Genomic DNA, 6,167 nt, shown 5'->3' with positions numbered 1-6,167 from the left:
ATTCTCCTGCCTCAGCCTCCTGAGTAGCTGGGATTACAGGCACGCACCACCATGCCCAGCTAATTTTTTTTGTATTTTTAGTAGAGACAGGGTTTCACCATGTTGACCAGGATGGTCTCTATCTCTTGACCTCATGATCCACCCGCCTCGGCCTCCCAAAGTGCTGGGATTACAGGCTTGAGCCACCACGCCCGGCCTAATTCAACTTTTATAGGATACCATAAAAGACCTAATTCTAAATTCATCATGTTAAATTTATGCCTCTCTACCAATGAAAACTTATGGCCACAGAACATATATTTTTTTGCAAAGTACTGTCTCATTGGCTCTAGTCTAAAGGAACATAAGCAATATGAAAGACCCTAGAGACCAAGGAAATTGAAGAGAAGTGAGAGGAAGGGATATAAAATGGAATGTATTAATGGATTTTAGTCCTTTAAACTTGTGCTTTTGTGAGAGGGTTCAATGAAGAGCTTTAATGCAGATGAGACTTGAAGCTTTTGAAGAAGATCCAGGTCTTGATGAGGTTATTCAAACTCAAATCTTGAATGCATAATGATGATAGGCCATGGTCTTCAAAAATGTAGTACTTGATGCCCTCCCAGAGTGCTAGGATTTGAATGCCACAATACATATTGACTCACGTTTTTGCCCATTAATGGTCCATGGGTTTCTTTAAATGAAGTCCATTTTGGAGTCCACAGATATCAGTGTTTTGCAAAACTGTCAGGGATCAGAGGCTCCCAGCAACGCTGTGCCCTATTTTTATTTTTTTAAATTGAGACGGATATGGCCAGGGATGATGGATCATACCTGTAATATTAGCAATTTGGGAGGCCACAGTGGGAGGACTGCTTGAGCTCAGAAGTTTGAAACCAGCCTGGGCAACAGAATGAGACCCCATCTCTTAAAAAAAAAAAAAAAGTTTAAAAAATTAACATTAAAATATATACATTGAGACGGGCTCTTTTTTTTTTTTCTTTTGAGTCGGAGTCTCGTTCTGTCTCCCAGGCTGGAGTGCAGTGCAATGGTGTGATCTCGGCTCACTGATCCTCTGCTTCCTGAATTCAAGTGATTCTCCTGCCTCAGTGCCTCAGCCTCCTGAATATAGCTGCGATTATAGGCATGTGCCACCATTCCTTGCTAATTTTGTAGTTTTAGTAGAGACAGGCTTTCTCCATGTTGGTCAGACTGGTCTCAAACTTCTGACCTCAGGTGATCTGCTCACCTTGGCTTCCCAAAGTGCTGGGATTACAGGCGTGAGCCACTGCACCTGGCCGAGACAGGTTCTTACTCTGTCACCCAGCCTTGAGTGCAGTGGCATGATCTTGGCTCACTGCAGCCTGGCTTAAGTGATCCCCCCTGCATCCCCTGCTGTCAGCCTGTACCACCACATGGTAGATAATAAACAACAATAATTTTAATTATATATATATATGTGTGTATGTGTATATATATATATATAGAATGAAAAATATATATATATATATTTTTTTTTTTTGAAATAGAGTTTCCCTCTTGTCACCCAGGTTGGAGTACAATGGAGCAATCTCGACTCACTGCAACCTCCACCCCCTGGGCTCAGGTGATTCTCCTGCTTCAGCCCCCTGAGTAGCTGGAATTACAGGCATGTGCCACCACGCCAGGCTAATTTTTGTATTTTTAGTAGAGGCAGGGTTGGCCAGGTTGGTCTTGAACCCCTGACCTCAGGTGATCCACCTGCCTTGGCCTCTCAAAGTGCTGGGATTACAGGCATAAGCCACCCTACCGGGCCAACAACAATAATTTTTTTTTTTTTTTTTTTTTGAGACGGAGTTTCGCTCTTGTTACCCAGGCTGGAGTGCAATGGCACGATCTCAACTCACCGCAACCTCCGCCTCCCGGGTTCAGGCAATTCTCCTGCCTCAGCCTCCTGAGTCGCTGGGATTACAGGCACGCGCCACCATGCCCAGCTAATTTTTTGTATTTTTAGTAGAGACGGGGTTTCACCATGTTGACCAGGATGGTCTCGATCTCTTGACCTTGTGATCCACCCGCCTCAGCCTCCCAAAGTGCTGGGATTACAGGCTTGAGCCACCGCGCCCGGCCCAACAACAATAATTTTAATAGCAGGTTCCTTTCACTGAGTGTAGTAGATGCTGTCAGTGCCCCACCCGCACCCCCAGGCCTGCCAGGAGGACACCTACAGACAGTTCCTGACCAGGCCCCTGCTTCCTGTGTCCCTCCTAAGGGCATTTTCAACTGTGGAAGTAAGTGTGGGGCAGGCCCAAAGGGCTGTGGAGTTAACACCCCCAGAGCAACCATCAGCCAATGAGGGTCCAGAGTTAGGAGTAAATACCCCAGCTTTCTGGTCTCTCTGTGGGAGTAGTCCAATTCCCAGTTCCACGTCATGTTTCAGTCTGAGAGACTCTAGCAGAGTTAAGTTCTCTGGGTGAAAATCCAGAGACGGACTGGAAAACCCAGTCACATCTGTGCATTTTATTCTCTTTCTTCTTTGTCTCATTTCCCTACTCGCTCATTCTGCTTCTTGGGATCACAACTGTCTCCTTCACCAGCTTAAAAAGCTTGGGCCACAGGACTATGTGTAGGACAGGAGGCAGGGTAAGGGTGGGATGAGCCACACAGGGATGTCGCAGGAGAGCTGGGGAAGGCTGCAAGCCAACCTAGGGCAGCCACAACCCTTCTTAGGGCCACGTATCCCTTCTGGATCAGAAAAGTTAGTGCAGGAGTAGGATTTAAACCCAGGTCTGTCTGGCTCCCAAATCCAGTCCTTAACCACTATGCTCTGCAGCCTCCCTTTCTCTGACCTCTCTCAGCAATTTTTTTTTTTTTTTTTTTTTTTTTTTTTTGAGACAGGGTTTCTCCGTATTGGTCAGGCTGGTCTGGAACTCCCGACCTGCCTCCCAGAGTGCTGGGATTACAGGCCTGAGTCACCCCGCTGGCCACAAAGAGGGTATTTCTAAATAATGGTCAGGATTTTGACAGGGTGAGATGGAGGTAGAGATGGAGGAGTGAGGGGGTGGGATCCAGTCAAAGATAAGAATGTGAACCAATGTGAGGAGGTGGTGTAGGTGGAGCTTGGGGAAGGAAATGTACCAGGCTTGGTTAAGGAGAGATTGTGATGGGAAGTTATTATGGCAGGTAAGGAGTGTGGGGCTTAACTGCTGAGCTAAGGAGCTTTTACCTTAATGGTAGAGGAGAAGTCATCTTGCTCAAAGCTGTATTTTAAGATTATGCTGGATATTGAAAGGCAGAGGACAGAAGAAGAGAGAGGCAGGCAGATGGGTGAGAAAATACTGAAAGTGTCCAGATGAATGTAAACTATGCAGGGGGAGTGAGAAAGGAAAAGACAGATGGGAGAGGGACTGAGAAGAGAGATTCAGAGACAGAGACAGTGAGCACACAGCTCACAATTTAATTAGCTTCCTGCTTTGCCAGTGGATTACAGGGAATTAGCAAAGCTCAGAGTCTAGGGACCTTGCTGGGAGTTAAGGGGAAGTTAATGAGAAAACAACATGCCCCAGGGAGAAATGAAAGAGGAGAATGTTAGCCAAGCAGAGATGCCAGCAGGAGAAACTCTGGGCTGAGTTCTTGCCTTCCTCAGACATTTCAGCCCCCCAGGGGAGCAGACTTTAGGGCTCCTGGTGATGCTCCTGGCCCCATTGTCCTTGGCTCCAATTCCTCTGAGCACTTGGTAAATGACCCTGGAGAGCGGAAGCTGGGAGTAGTTGTGAAGACCAAGTTCCCAACTCTCCCCTGGCCTTTTTCCCAGCAGGGCTCTAAGATCCCAACACTGGCCTTCCTAGAAGGCAGAATTGAATGCCCTGGGCCCCTTCTGCAGATGGACCAGGAGGTGATCTGCTCATCATGACCTGATGTGGCAAACTGCATTTTCAAATGCGACAGTGTCATCTCCCATCCCACTTGCTCTTCTTAAAATGCTACCTTGCCAGTCCCCATGGAAAGAAGGAGTTATGTTAGGTCATTGAAAGGTGATGCCACTGCTGCCTGGATCTCTCTCTTGAAACCCTCACCTTTGGAGCCCAGCCATCAGGCCATGACGAAGCCTAGATCACATGGAAAGGCCACGTGTAGATATCATGGCCAACAGTTCCAGTCAGGACCAGCTACATCATTTGCAGAGTCCAGTGCAAAATGAAATTGTGGAGGAGCTGGCGAGCTGGCTCATGCCTTTAATCCCAGCACTTTGGGAGGCCAAGGCAGGCAGATCATTTAAGGCCAGGAATTTGAGACCAGCCTGGCCAACATGGCAAAACCCCATCTCTACAAAAAAAATACAAAAATTTTTTGAGGGGAATTACAGCATGGTGGCTCATGCCTCTAATCCCAGCATTTTGGGAGGCCAAGGCAGGCAGATCACAAGATCAGGAGTTGGAGACCAGCCTGACCAACATGGTGAAACCCCGTCTCTACTAAAAATACAAAAATTAGCCGAGCATGGTAGCACATGTCTGTAATCCCAGCTACTTGGGAGGCTGAGGCAGGAGAATTGCTTGAACCTGGGAGGCGAAGGTTGCAGTGAGCTGAGATCAAACCACTGCACTCCAGCCTTGGTGACAGAGTGAGACTGTCTCAAAAAAAAAAAAAAAAAAAAGGAAAAAAATTAGGCCAGGGGTGGTGGCTTATGCCTGTAATCCCAGCACTTTGGGAGGTCAAGGCGGGCAGAACATGAGGTCAAGAGATAGAGACCATACTGGCCAACAGGGTGAAACCCCGTCTCTACTAAAAATACAAAAATTAGCTGGGCATGGTGGCGTGCGCCTATGGTCCCAGCTACTTGGGAGGCTGTGGCAGGAGAATCGCTTGAACCTGGGAGGTGGAGGTTGCAGTGAGCCGAGATCATACCACTGCACTCCAGCCTGACGACAGAGTGAGACTCCGTCTCTGGTATTTTATTATGAAAAAAAAGCCAGGTGTGATGGCAGGCACCTGTGGTGCTAGCTACTCAGGAGGCTGAGGCACGAGGATCGCTTGAACTTGGAAGGCAGAGGTTGCAGCACAGCAAGCTGAGATCTCACCACTGTTCTCCAGCCTGGTGACAGGGTGAGACTGTCTCAAAAAAAAAAAAAAAATGTGGAGCTTACTGTTAAAAAATTAAGAATTTGGCCGGGCGTGGTGGCTCATGCTTATAATCCAAGCACTTTGGAGGCCAAGATGGGTGGATCACCTGAGGTCAGGAGTTCAAGACCAGCCTGACCAACATGGTGAAACCCCGTCTATAAAAAAAAATAAAAAAATAAAAAAAGTTAAGAATCTAGAACTTTAAACCAAGCATAGGGCTCTTCCAAGGGTGGTGCCTTGCTCAGCCATACAAGTTGTGGGGCTGTGAAGCTGGCCCTGGTCCTGGCCCTAGCTGAGGTGCCAGCATCAACTGCCAGCATCACTGCCAGCAATGTGGATGTGAGGAAGCCTTTAAGAGGACACCAAGCCTGGCCTCTGACTGCAACTGTGTGAGAAGCCCTCAGAACTGCCTGGGTGAACCCAGTGCTCCACCAGACCCACAAGGAATAAAGATGATTGCTGCTGGTTTTTTTTTGTTTATTTGTGTTTGTTTTGAGATGACTCTTACTCTGTCACCCAGGCTGGAGTGCAGTGGTGTGATCTCAGCTGACTGCAACCTCCGCCTCCCGGGTTCAAGTGATTTTCCTGCCTCAGCCTCTCGAGTAGCTGAGATTACAGGCGCCCACCACCACGTCCAGCTAATTTTTTGTATTTTTAGTAGAGACGGGGTTTCAGTATGTTGGTCAGGCTAGTCTCAAACTCCTGACCTCAGGTGATCCACTTGCCTCGGCCTCCCAAAGTACTGGGATTACAGGCGTGAGCCACCGCACCCGGCCTGCCCCCTCAGTTTTTAAAAGAGTAGGCATAAATACAAACCATAAAGTTTGGGAAGATCACTTGAACCCAGTAGGTGGAGGACGCAGTGAGCCACAATGGCACTCCTGCACTCCATTTCTTGCAGGTCAAGTGGAACACTAGGAAGAGAAAGCAGTTCTAAGTGGAGGGATGCAGCTAGGCTTAGAGAGGTAGTACCTACACGAAGCAATGACTGCTGCACTGGACTTTAACAGGTAACAATAGAACGAAGAGCAGGCCGGGCGTGGTGGCTCAAGCCTGTAATCCCAGCACTGTGGGAGGCCGAGGCG

The sequence above is a fragment of the Sapajus apella genome, unplaced genomic scaffold (assembly GCF_009761245.1).
Source record: "Sapajus apella isolate SASKATOON/1434 unplaced genomic scaffold, GSC_monkey_1.0 scaffold14, whole genome shotgun sequence".
Lineage (NCBI taxonomy): Eukaryota > Metazoa > Chordata > Mammalia > Primates > Cebidae > Sapajus > Sapajus apella.
This window is presented reverse-complemented; position numbering follows the sequence as displayed.